At 38.3% G+C, this 13,325-nt stretch overlaps 1 protein-coding gene and 1 pseudogene across 2 annotated transcripts in view; both read right to left on the reverse strand.

Annotated features, from left to right (window-relative positions):
• The window catches only part of RAB27B (RAB27B, member RAS oncogene family), a 173,714-nt gene extending 163,440 nt beyond the window's left edge, over positions 1-10,274 (reverse strand). The window contains exons 1-2 of the mRNA XM_023218370.1: positions 10,204-10,274; positions 9,998-10,072 (exon numbers count right to left, since the gene is read on the reverse strand). The gene's annotated coding sequence lies outside the window, so the exon portion shown is untranslated. The remainder of the gene's footprint in view (positions 1-9,997; positions 10,073-10,203) is intronic.
• Positions 262-10,260, reverse strand: LOC113225181 (annotated as a pseudogene). Its single transcript, XR_003309808.1, has 2 exons — positions 10,204-10,260; positions 262-1,751 (listed from the first exon to the last, which is right to left on the reverse strand). The product of XR_003309808.1 is annotated as a maspardin pseudogene (transcript).
• Positions 10,275-13,325: the final 3,051 nt, after the last annotated feature.

The following is a 13,325-nucleotide window of genomic DNA, read 5'->3' on the forward strand; positions in this document are numbered from 1 at the left end:
AATCTAAAACAATGTTTCCTCAAGTATTATTACTGTAGAATTAAATCTATGTGCCCTTCAAAATATGGGTAAAAAGGCCTTTTTGTGTGTTTACTTTTAATCATGTGTGAAATTAGAAATCCACTTCCTAACAGGGCTTTTTTTATGGAACAATTTGAAATCAACTCTGCTGAATGTTAGCGAACAGCAAGAACAGTGGTGTAGTCTGTGTGATAGATGTTCATAACGCAGGCTAGTTTATTTATTTTTTATTTATTTTTATTTTTTTCAGTGAAACTGAATTTTTATTCCAAATGACTGTAATATCTAGAAAGGCAGTAGCTAACACTCAAAACAATTTGCTTAAGTGTAAATTAAAAGCAGTTGATTTGCAGGAGAGCAAACAGTGGGGTAGTGGCCATGGCACTCTGATCATGGTTATATCCAAGAAAGCATAAAATAACCAATGTCCTGATATGCAATCTGGATGTGCAGCATTTACAGCAAACAACATAAAAAGAAAGAAAGAAGAATGGAAAAGAAAAGAAGGAAAAAACACCACAAAGTCCCAAACCTCAGAAATTAACATTCACTTAAGAACACAGTGGTGAAGACTTTTGGTAGCAAAATTTGCACGGTTCTTAAAATGGGAGTCTTCGAAAGTACTTCTTCAAATTCAAAAGCTAAGAAAACCGAAGAGGGAACAGTTGCTCAGGCTTAGTGGAGCTGCTGCCTGTCATGAAGATGACCATCAGTCCTACTTCCCAGACACAGTGAGAACCGGTGAGCCTGACGAACCTGAAGGAAAAGGCCGGCTGGCGGGCGCTGATGCCACTGACTACACGAGAACACACCGGGTCAACCCATCATTGACAGCGAGACACACACTACTGCTCCTCCTGGCTGATGCCGAGGCTGCCTTTCTGTACCTCGAGCTCCTCGGCACTGACCATTGATGGGTCAATGGCCGCGTATTTGGTTCCATGGAATTGTAGCAAATGTATCTGTACATAAAGATTCACCTCTGCACTTCTGCACAGGTATGGGAAATTGCCTCCTGTTTTCAGATGAGCTCTTCGGGCATTAGGATACAGCTTGTACATTTCTTCTTTAGCTTCAGTTGAAAGTGCACTCTGATCAAACACATCCATAATGGTTACAGGGATGTCCCGAATTTTATGAGGTTCCACATAAGAATTTTGACAATTCAAGGTAAGTCTTGAAGCCAGTTCACTCTGACCCAAACTTTCCAGCCTGTTTACCATGAAATCAATGGCATCAGCCATCATAGGGTCCACCGGGCCAGATGAAAAATTTCCAAGAACTATTTTTTTGAGCATAAATGTAGGCATCAGCCAAAAGCTGTTTGCAGTCCAAGTTTGGTTGAAGATAGAGGTGTCACTGAAGGAATTGCAGAGGATTAGGGAATGGACTCTAGGAGATTTGTGAGTGTATTCAGCAAATTTCTGGGCCAAAAAGCCTCCCAAAGAAGCGCCAAAAAGATGAACTTTATCCAATTGTAAATGGTCTAAAAGTTTTCTGAATCCATCACAGAACTCAAGATGGTCCCAATAAACTGGATACTGCAAAGCAATAACCCGGTAACCCCATCCAGTCAGAGCCAAAATCTGCCGGAAAAAGACATCTGCAGTTCCACTGACAGGGGGCAGGAATATGAGAGGACACCTGATACTTCGGGGGCCAACGCAGGCTAGTTTAAAAGGCAGACTGGGGAAAATCTTACTGCTAAACATCATGAATTTTTTGGAAACCTGAAAACAAGCAAAAATGATATCATACTTCAGTGTGAGATGTGTTAGAAATTCTCTTCGGCCAACCAGTTTTTCTTAATGTTGTGGTCACCAGTTTAATGACAGTATCACCTAGATAATTTAAACTGGAATACTAAATATACTTTGCAACGTCAGATTTATGATACTTGAGTTTTTATTTAAAAATACAATAGGCTATTGAGGAACTTGGGGGAAAGAGTGGGCCTAGAGTCTTTCTTACTTGAATTATTATTCAACTTAACATTAAAAAGTAGATTTGTAGTATATTGGACCTTGCTTATGAAAATACAGGCTGTTTCATGTAAAGTGAAATGTTTTAAATTAGTTCCACTCTAACTTTCAGGACATCTGCAGGTCTCGTAGATGAGCTGTCATGAAGTATCACTATATTGAAGCTGTCTTTCACTTTATTATGCAGCAGGTTCACCAATTATTTCCATAACAAGTTAGATTCCAAAGAGTTCTTTAAATTTTCTATAAGCTAGTGTTTATGAACGCATTGCATAGACTATGATATTTGGCTGTGTCCCCACCCAAATCTCATCTTGAATTGTAATTCCCATCATCCCCACATGTTGTGGGAGAGACCAGGTGGAGATAATTTAATCATGGGGGTGGTTTCCCTCATCCTATTCTCATGATAGTGAGTTAGCTCTCACCACATCTGATAGTTTTATAAGGGGCTTCCCCCTTCATTAGGCTCATTCTCCCTCCCGCCACCCTGTGAAGAGGTGCCCTCTGCCATGATTGGACGTTTCCTGAGGCCTCCCCTGCCACGCTGAACTGTGAGGCAATTAAACCTCTTTCCTTTATAAATTACCCAGTCTCAGGCAGTTCTTTATAGCAGCATGAGAATGCACTAATACAGGCTACAATATTACCTTTTAAAGAACATATACAACTCCTATAAAGAAATCCAGTATTGCATTTTTACATGGAATTTCAGTGAGGTAAGTAAGGTACATTAAAGTCATGTAGTTCAGTCACTGTTTGGAAACTTGAATCCTTAGTAAACTCACCCTAAAATGGTTCTCAAAGGTTGATCACCGCCAGAAACAGAAGGAAGAAAAAAAATAACTAACGTTTACTGGATACCTATTGTTTTCAGTGCTTTACATATATTATCTCATGTAATCATTCTGGTAACCTTGAAAGGCAATCTTCCCATTTTTCTTTTAAAGAAGTATAGATCACAGAGATAAGTCATAAGTGGCACCCTTAAGAGGTGTCTACAGATCTGTCTGATTCCTCAAACCACGTTCTTCCCTCTACACCACATTGCAATGAAACATACCTCTCTGCCACAGGAGTCACCATCCCTAATGAGGTCCACTGAGCTCTCATTGAGATTACACTATTGGTCTAGAAAAGTTATCTTACTGTGCCCTGAAGTACAAGTCTCATTCCTCTTTCATGTAGTAGCCATTCAAATTGTTAATGACAGATCATAAGTAAGAATCAAGGTTACTCTTAACCATTCTGTTCATGAAACAAAATATCCTCTGTTCATCCTTTGAAAAAGTTTGAAACTTCTCCATCCTCTTAAAAATCTCCTTGATATGGTTTTTAATGAATCTAGAGCCCTCCTAATGTGAGAAGCCCAGAACTGGACACAGAATCACTGAGTAATACAGTACTACAGTAGGTTTTTGTTTGTTTGTTTTTGACACAGGGTCTTACTCTGTCACCCAGGCTAGAATGCATGTGATCTCGGCTCACTGCAACCTTCGTCTCCCAGGTTCAAGCAATTCTCCCACCTCAGGAGCACACCACCACACCTGTACTTTTTTTGTACTTTTATTGGGGATGGGGTTTCACCATATTGGCGAGGCTGGTCTTGAACTTCTTATCTCAAGTTATCCACCCACCTAAGCCTCCCAAAGTGCTGGGATTACAGGCATGAGCCACGGCACCCAGCCAGTAATACATATTGGGCTGTCATCTCCCATGTTCTAGATACCTTGCTCCCTTTAATGTAGCTTAAGCATGCATTAACTTTTCTAGCAGCCACATCACATTGTCCACACACATTGAGTTTACTGAGGATTCAAACTACTAAGTAATTTTATATATATGCTGTTGCTAAGTCATGTCTTTCTTGACCTGGTTGAATTTTTGGATGCTTCTAAAATATTTTAAATTTTTCCTGCTTCATCAGTATTTTTGTGAGACTCAGCCAGTTTTACCTCTATTTTGATATTCAACTTTTGACGCAAATAAAAATTCCCCACATTTCCACACATGATACTCCTCATCACTAAAATCACATTTGAGAAACCAAATGTGAATTTATAAAATATGTTCCCTAAAGAGTACACATTTTGGCCACTATGCCATGGTTCTGGTGACATCCAACAGTTGGATTACAGTCTCATCTTTGCAAATAAATATTTATATGAACAAATATATTTATATTTCATGACCTGTTGCCCTTATTGCTTTATGACATTTACTGGTAGATTAATTGGTAGTGACACTGAAAGGAATCATAGCTATCATAATTAAAACAAAGTTGTAAATAATTTGGTGTTTTAAATAAATACTCAATTGTCTGAATTAAAATGTGGGATAGAAAGAATTATGCAAGCTGCTAGATGCATACCTTGAAGATTGTCTTTAAAAGCTGATGTGTTATGAGGGACTTTATCTGTTTATCTACCGATCTATCATCTATCTATCTATCTATCTATCTATCTATCTATCTATCTATCTATATCTATCTATCTATTTATCTATCTAATTCTCTATATATTGTTTCTCTCAGAATTACATAATCGATAAAATTTTTTATTATTTACAGTCAATATTACTACTTATATTCAGGATTATATTATATGTGGCATTAGTAGACCTCCTGAACTGACTTATTCCTTCCAGATTTCTAATGTCGTATTTGCAATAAACATAAGTTCCAGAGTTGTTCCAAGCATAATAGTTGAATAATAGATAAATTTTTGAAGAAAATGACAAAATACCTGATATTGTTGATTGTCATAAAATCCAATCCCAATACAAAGCAATAAAGAATAGGACCCAAGTAGATCAAGTTGCGTCTCTAATAACATGCTGATGGGGCACCTCAGAGCAGCAGGTAGATTTTAGACAAGTAGCAGCACAAAGTCTCATAAACTTGAATTTTACTTACTGGCCTAACTCTCTCCCACTGCTTCTTTTATCCCCAGCAAGAGGCTTTGCTCTTTCCTGGTTTTGAACAAGGACACATTTTAGCCTGAACATATCAACTTGTCTGTGGCTGCCACTCAGGGGAATTCCATTTTCTTTTACAAGATTGGAAAGTTGTCCCAATCAAGTCCAAACCCATCACAGACATTTTCCCCCCACCATGCCTCTTTTCTTTGCCAGACTTTTCCATTTTAATAAAATTTAGTTTAGTTTTCTGTTTTGACTTTTGTTTGATAAAGTACCTTCAAATACAGCTAGCTGATAGACTCTAGAAGGAAGGTTTTCCTTTGAAATAACTGGAGGAAAAACATTGTTGAACCATTTTGATCCTATCCATCCATAACTGTAGTGTCAAGAACAATAGAAGGAAAATACTTAAAATCAAAACATAGCAATTTTCTACTTTAAAAAAATGTATAGCTGTTGCTTGGGGGAATACATGTGCATGTTTGTGTGCAGGTATGTATTTCCTGGCTGCATGCCTATGAGATGACAAAACCCCAAGCATCTTTAGATGTGAATTTCCCAAGTGTCAATGAACTACCTTCTTTATCCATAAATTTATCAAAGAACTACTTATCTTTATCAATTGCCTCTTCTTCTTGAGCCTGAAAACTGTGCTGTGCACTATGAAATGCCATGGGCATCTCACTCAGCTTCTCAAGAAGGGGGATGTGATGGGCTGAGTCCAGTAAGCACCGTCCTGCCAGAGGCTATGTCTAACCTCCGTGGATGTAGTCATCTCACTCTAGTATTGCCTGAGAGGAACAGCACCATAATCAACACCCAATCCACCAGTGTGTTGGTGGTTTCTGGGGAGATAAGCAAAATTAATAACATCTGCATCTAACAAAGATCCTAGTTGAGGCTTGCTCTTTAGAAGATTCAGGAACAATGCTTTCTTTTTCTGTTGTCTGTGGAAGTGCCAGTCTTTTCTCCCTCAACTCTGTGATAGAATTCACCCAAAAAATTTAAAGAAAGGGGCACAGGAGTGGTAAAACAGTCAAATACTTGTTTATTGGATGAAGTATTTGAGGGAGTTAGTTCATAAAGTCTTAGCACTTCGTAAGTCATCATGGAAATTAAATTCTTTCATAGTGTCATGGACACTCAATATATATCATCTCATTTTTCCTCTTGTCAAAATTCTGTAACATTTTATCAAACAGGCTCCAAGGGTAAATTGCTCAAGATTTCAAGGTTTAAGAATGACATAGAATGAAATTAAACTGCAGCAGGTTTGTTTCTATATCCACACTCTTGCTGTCATAGCACCGTGCCTCTCATTATCTGGTTAACTTTTTCACCTGGATCCCTGATGCTACATCACATTTTCAGGAAGTCTTCTAAACAACCCTAACTGAAAATGCCACGAAGTCATTCATTATCACAGTATTGTCTTTTAATTTTCCAGTTAGCACTTATCAGATAAATTCTGGTTTATTTAATTGGCAATAAATTATGGCGATAATAACAACATAATTTTAGTAACAATGCCTTTGGTTAATAATATTTAATTGCTTGCTTTTTGCCTCTAGTCCTTCATGAAATGATGGAAATTGTGCAAAGGGGGACATAACTTGTTTACTGCTCCAACTCCCATACTTGCAATATAGCGAGAGATCATTAATACGTATTAATGAAAAATAATCCAAAGACATTAAATGCTGTGTCCAAAAACCCTTACACTGATTGCAACATGCAAACTCCAATGGTCACTATTATGTGAAAGAGCAAATCTTATTTGCAATTTAAACGTCTGTGAAATCACGATTGATATTTATCGACAAGCTTCCTTAGTGTTAACTTCCTCCCTATCAAATAATATATTTAAGGGAACAGGAGTGAAGGTATATTAATCGTCTCCCATGTTCACACCAGTTATAGTTGTGTCAACCAGGAGGGACGAGTTAAAGCAATGTTTTGGATAAACTTGCGTATCAACAAATGCATCAACACATTGCATATATGTCCTTTACACTCAAAAAATGAGTCTCACATATTTAAAAGCTTTCTGCTATATTTCCAAACTTATTTCTTTATAAGTAATATCCAGTTCTGGAAACAATAAAACGTTTGCTCTGGAGAAAAACTTCTTCCAAAACTATATGGATAATAACTTTGCCTTTTGCCAAACTCCAACAAAATACATAATTCGTGCCTCCCAGTTCAGACAACTATAACTGATGTGGAGATGAAACATCACTCATATACTCTCATTTTCTTTCCTTTAAGTCTTTTATTTAAGGGGAAATCATAATGGGAAAATCTCAAGTTACATGTAATTCCTATTTATTGTGGCATGTGCATGTATGTGGCCAACAGATTTTTAAAAACTCATATTAGGATTGCAATTATCTTTCATATGACAAATAAAAAAGGATCGTTTGTGATTCTTCTACATTTCTTTTCTTCATCCATTCAGTAAACACTGTCTCCCACTGGCCTACCATTTGTCCCTGGATGCCTTATTGCATTTTTCTGTGGTTTCTACTAGGAGATATGTTTCCCTGCTTATACAGATGCTCAGAAAAAACTGTTTTTAAGCAAACTGCAATACCAGAATAATTTTACTGATAACTTCTTCCTTTATGTTAGCTTCTTCTGGATGGCTTAGTACTTACTGTAAATGCTATATTTTTCTATGTAGAAATAATGTAAAAGCTGTCTTTTAGAAATGTCTTTCTAAGTATTCTATTCATGACAGAGTTTCTGTTAGGGAATATTGTCTGTCTTTGTGGATGGAAAAGGACTGCTGTTGGTGAAATTGGTGGAATGAGATTTACTATTTATTGGAACTATTTTAGCTAAAAATATGCATGTTAAAATTCATCTGTTAGAAATGTCTACCTTAACACTAGCCAGTAAATCTATATAATATTGATATCCCCCTGAATCTCTTGGGCTGCAAGACTTTTCAAGGCCTTGGGATATCCTCAGGCATCAAACTCATTGACAAATTGTCAATGAGTGTCAGTGAAAGAATACTTTCACATTCTAACACATTTGTTTTAGCCTTTACATTTTATTTCTTAGCTTAAGTCCTATTTGTTTGCTAGTAATTCTGAACTTCTGCTAAGTACCGTGCCAACTGTGTTCATTTGATTAGGCCAAGCCAGTGGACTTAATTTTAGGACCTAAATTCAGGAAGAAAGTTCAAAATTCATGTTCTGAAAAGTGTGTCTGTCAAATTCTGAATAAAAACATACATTCTTGGGATTTTTTCCCCATCATCATTGAATTCAATGAATCTTTATACTTAACATAAAATGAAGTTATTTAAAATTATTAACAAGACCTGTGTAATGATGAGTCTGACATGAAACCGAAGTTTAAGGCTGCAAATCATTATATGATGGATAAGAATTTTCAAAACTAAGTTTTAATTTGAAGAATTGAGTCATCTTTACAGACTTGGAATATAGGAAGTATTTTTAAAAGAGAAAGGAGAAAACTTTAGTAACACAAAGTTTACGAAGATATGTAATATACACAAACTTGAAAATAAATTGTAGGTGCACCAATGTAAAAATAAGTTTAAAAAATTACTTTGCCTCAGAAACTAATGAAAGTTTATTACTGCCCCAAATCTAATTTCCCTAACTTCCTTCAGAAGCAAGTCATTGTCTAGAAAAAATGACTTTCTCTGCCTAAGAAATGTTATATAGCAATATAAACTTTTTAATATATATTTCTTTTCATTTGCTAAAGATATTGCAAATTAATGATTACAATCATTTGTAATTTTACTTACATTTAAAAAGTATAGATATCATACTTATATAGTAAATATTATATCAGAATATTCAAAATATTAAAAACCAGTAAAGCAAAACTTAGTCTCTTTCTCCCTCATATCCTCTGCCCCTCTTTTATTTACCAAATAAAGAGTTTTAAGGGAACTATAGGCACATTTTCAAAAATTTGATACCTAAGCATTTTGAAATCACATTTAGGGTATTTCAATATATTAAATATAAGAAATTTAAACATATACCTTTTTGAACCATTAAAAGTATTTTAAAAATTCTTTAACAAATGCTTGTCATTAAAGCCACACTTTTAATGTTGATGCCTTGCATTGTGTCTTAGTTAAATATTTTCTTTCCTGAAATAAACTTTGAGGGTACTGTTTATCTTACAATTTTTCATGAACTGACCACTGGCAGAACTTAATATTTTGTTCATTTGTGAATACATTTACCTATTACATTTTGGCATAATATATAAATTTAAACTAATTACTGTGGTCAAAACCACATCTAACAGTTTGGGAAGGCTTTAAAGTTTTAAAAGAGTCTTAAATGCATAAAATTGGCACCAAGGCTCTTAAAAAGCACCTTCAATTGATTTGTAAAACACTCAAAAAGAATTTTCCATTTATCCCATAAAATCATAATAATTTGGGTTTTCTAACAGCAAACTACTCCCTTATCACACATAATCAAAATTATTTTTGAACAGGAAAAAAGAATCTTAGATTAGCATTGTTTTTTAATGTTTCTGTGTGCCATCTACTAGCTGTGGTATTGAGTCAGGAAAAAGTGTATGGTATATGGTTAAGAAAAAGCAAACTAGATTTCTCTTCAGTGGCTTTACACTGTAAGGCATCAAATGGCTTAATAGTTTTCTGGCAGTCCACATCTATGATAGGAGTATTTGCAGAAATAAAGAAAGCATAAAAGGACTCCTACACTGTACCATGGCAATGATTAGAAAGGACAGTCTTTGAGCTTTGAAAACAGAAAGTAGAATCCAAGCATGCAGTCTGCAGCCCTGAGCATAATCTCTTTCCCATCCAAACTCAGTTGCAAACCCAGCTTCTCTTGCAAACCCACAGGCTGGAAGAGGAAACCACAGCCACTCCAAAGTAGAGTTTCAGGCCCTTCATTAGTGGTTTCTGTCACCATCTAGTTGCATTTGCTTTATGAATGAAATATGCAGATGGCATCTCACATTGGCTCTTTCAACGAAGAAGAGGAAGGTCAAGAGACACGACTAATACAGCCAACATATTAGAGATCTGTGACCAACGTACTCACACCTCCAAATGCCTCCAGATTGCAGCCTCTGGAAATATCTAGCCCATTTCTTAATGGCACTGTTGCTTCGATCAGCTGTGGAAATTAACATAAAATAATATAGTAACCCAATAGGTGCTGGACGGCATTTCAGAGCATCATTTTAAGGGAACACTAAAGGCACATGACAGTATTCAAAGCCTGAGTGATAAATAGCAAGTAAATACCTTGTAATCGAACGGAAGGGGGAAGGATGCTGAGCCGATACTGATGCTGCCTGCTCTCTTCCTGTGTAACAGCAAAGGCGGCTCAGTCCCTCTGACGGGCTGTGAAGCGTGGCTGCCTATCGGCTCCTGGGCGGTCCTAGTGCCTGCGCCAGGTTAGCACACAAGGTAGCTCCAAAGAGCCTCCCTGTTTCTGCTAATTCTTCTAGTGATTATCACCAAAGATTTTCAGGGATGTCAGCCAGCTAAGCATCAGGGCAATGGGATTTGGGTTTGGGAAATAATTTTTTATTTTTTATTTTTTGAGTCAGAGTCTCGCTCTATCGTGGAGGCTGGAGTGCAGTGGTGCAATCTCACCTTACTGCAGCCTCCCGCCTCTCGGCTCAAGTGATTCTTGTGTGCATGCCATGCCCAGCTAATTTTTGTGGTTTTAGTAGAGACAGAGTTTCACCATGTTGGTCAGGCTGGTATTGAACTCCTGAGCTGAAGTGATCCGCTCACCTTGGCCTCCCAAAGTATTGGGATTACAGGTGTGAGCCACTGTGCCCAGCCAGGAGCTTATAATTTAAATGTAGAGAAAAATATTAGTGTATGTCTATAATCAAATAATTACATGTATATAAAATACTTGCCATAAAAGAAAGGACAATATAAGTCAGAATATGCTATATTTGCTAAGGGCTTCTGTGTCTGGATGTTATGAGTATGGCGTGGAGCTGGGTTATTGGGTTTGAGAAATTCAACCCAATTGATTTCTTTTTTTTCCTAGAGTACATAGAGTTCGGGTGGCAGTGGGCAGGTTGGTACAGAAGAGACTAGAATCTGGAAAGTTAACTCTCGTAAGATTGGTTAATAGAGTAAATACAGGTATTAAGACAGGCGAAGAGAGGGAGTACAGGTACAGGTATGTGGGCACTGTAGGCCCTGGATCAAAGCCTAACATTGGCAGGTAGTCAGTAGGAGAGTGTTCCTCTCCGCCAAGAGATGGTTGCCTTCCAGAGCAGGGAGGGCAGCTCATACGTTGTGGTCCAGGCATTCAGACCATGTGATGAAGTGTAGCAGCAGTAACAAGGTATATAACCCCATAACAAGGCAACATGCTATTGAGGCTGAGACTCAGGGTTTCTGCAACCAAAAAGGGAGGGAGAAAAAAAATCAAGATAAGACTCTTGCTGTGAAGAACTCGAGGCTAGTGTTTCTCATGGGAAAAGTACAGTTCCAAAAGGCATGGGGTGACAGTGAACCCAACCGCAAGGGACAGTGATGTTTTATATGATCTAAGGATCCAGAAATCAGTCTGCTTGTCATGTGCAGGTCAAACAGCTTTGACTGTGGTTGGAGAACTTCAAGACTAGGGAGCTATGTTGATCACTAGAGTCAGGGGAACCCAAGAGTGATTAGTGATCAATGAAAGAATGCCTTGTTGAACCCTGAGGATTGTGATTTGCTTATCCATTGCACTTCTTTCCGCTTCTTCCTAATTCAGCATGTTTTCTGAAATGAGACTTTTTTTATTTTTAAAAATGTTGATCAGCAGCAAAAGACACTAATGTGCCCTCAATGAGATCCTTGTTACTACAAAGTGGTGAATGGGCTGGACTGTAGAAGGGGAGTGGCTAGTGTGTGAGGGAGGCAATGCCCCACCATTAAGCATTTCTCTGTGGCTACTGGTGTTTATAATGTTGGAGAGCTCCCTGAGAAACAAAGCACTATGTCCGTGATTGGGCCTCAGACATACACTGACATGTCATCTGTGCAATGACTCCAGGGGAGTGAGGAAAAGTGGGGCAGCTGAGAGACATGTCACCATAAATCAGAAAGATCCCAGCGTGAGGAAACAGACCTCGCCACAGGACCTGGGAGCAGAGGGGAGTGGTGGGTCTCTGTAGAGCTTTGTGACTGAGATGGACACACTTGTAATAGAAAAAGACTCCATACGAACTTAAAACACAAAGATACTGCAATGGACTGAATATTTGTGTCTCCCCAGAATTCACATGTTGGGATTCTAACCCTTAATGTGATGGTTTCAGAATGTGGTAGTTGTTGAAAGATTAAGTCATGAGGGTAGAGCCCTAATGGGTAGGATTAGTGTCCTTATCAAAGAGACTCCCAAGAGCTCTCTCACCCACTTTCTGCCATGTGAGGATCGAAAGGGAAGTTGGCAGCCTGCAGCTCAGAAGAAGACCCTCAGCAGAACCTGACTGTGCTGGCACTCTCACCTTGGACTTCCAGTCTCCAGAACTGTGAAAAGAAAATATATGTTGTTTGTAAACCACCCAGTCTACACTTTGTTACAGAAGCCTGAATTGACTAAGATAGATAGCTCATAAACTCTGTAGTATTTTGGCCCTGAGAAAACTTGAAATGTGTGGGTGCTGTTATCGTCTTCCCTTTGTTCCCTATGTTCCCTTCCCTCAACACAGGTGTGTGAGATTCGGTGCCTGGAAGAATCATCGGGGACCCCCGTCAGTCCAGGAACTTCTGGTTCTGCAAGGACAGCTGTGTCATAGTGCCCAGGTTTGTAAAGGGGGGTACTGGTATCACAGATCTTGGGCTCAACTTGCCAAAAGCCAATGATGACTATAAGAACAGTGTGACTTGGACCAGTCTGAGGCTTTTCAAGATGACTGTGCAGTGAAGGACATTGTAAGGAGCTAGAATTCATGGATGAGCTGGTGAAGGGGGGCTCAGATCCTGTGGGACTGTTTATCTATTACATGTGACCTTATGTGTACTCATGTGCTAGTGAATTGTAGCAGTCAGGTGCCATATGCAAATGCACCTGTTATATAATAGGGTGGGATAATCACTGACTTTGGGACTATAGACCTGGATTTAAATCTGACTCTTTGTGCTTCCATATAGTTGAATAAATAGTACTTCATAGGCTTCTTGTGATGACCCCAAGTCAACTACATTTAAAGGCCTAGCGCAGAACAGCCACCCATTACAAAAAGGAAACCGGCCAGGCATGGTGGCTCACGCCAGTTATCTCAGCACTCTGGGAGGTCGCAGCTGCTGGATCACCTGAGGTAAGCAGTTCGAGACCAGCCTGGCCAATATGGTGAAACCCCATCTCTAGTAAAAATACAAAATTAGCCAGGCGTGGTGGCACATGCCTG

This window comes from Piliocolobus tephrosceles, chromosome 18 (genome assembly GCF_002776525.5).
Source record: "Piliocolobus tephrosceles isolate RC106 chromosome 18, ASM277652v3, whole genome shotgun sequence".
Classification (NCBI taxonomy): Eukaryota; Metazoa; Chordata; class Mammalia; order Primates; family Cercopithecidae; genus Piliocolobus; species Piliocolobus tephrosceles.